Source organism: Malania oleifera, chromosome 6 (assembly GCF_029873635.1).
Source record: "Malania oleifera isolate guangnan ecotype guangnan chromosome 6, ASM2987363v1, whole genome shotgun sequence".
NCBI classification, from domain to species: Eukaryota; Viridiplantae; Streptophyta; class Magnoliopsida; order Santalales; family Ximeniaceae; genus Malania; species Malania oleifera.
In genome coordinates, this window is record NC_080422.1 from 16,617,900 (window position 1) to 16,618,232 (window position 333).

Here is a 333-nt window from a genome sequence, read left to right on the forward strand (position 1 = left end):
GCACCAAAATAAAATATATATATATATATATATATATATATTTCATAAATAAATACCACTTTTATTATTTTATATTTTAAAAAAAATTGTGAATGAAATATAATCCACAAACTTTAGTATATTTAATTGTTTTAAAGTATTTATATAATTTAACAATTAGTATATATATATATATATATATATATATATCTTTACATATGAATGAAAAGAATTTAACTAATATTGATTTCCTAAGTTAAGTCAATTCATAAAAATAATATAGATTTTAGAACATTGTTATTGAAAATAAAAAAAAATTGATCTAAATCTCTTTCAAGCAATTAAAAATTAGTT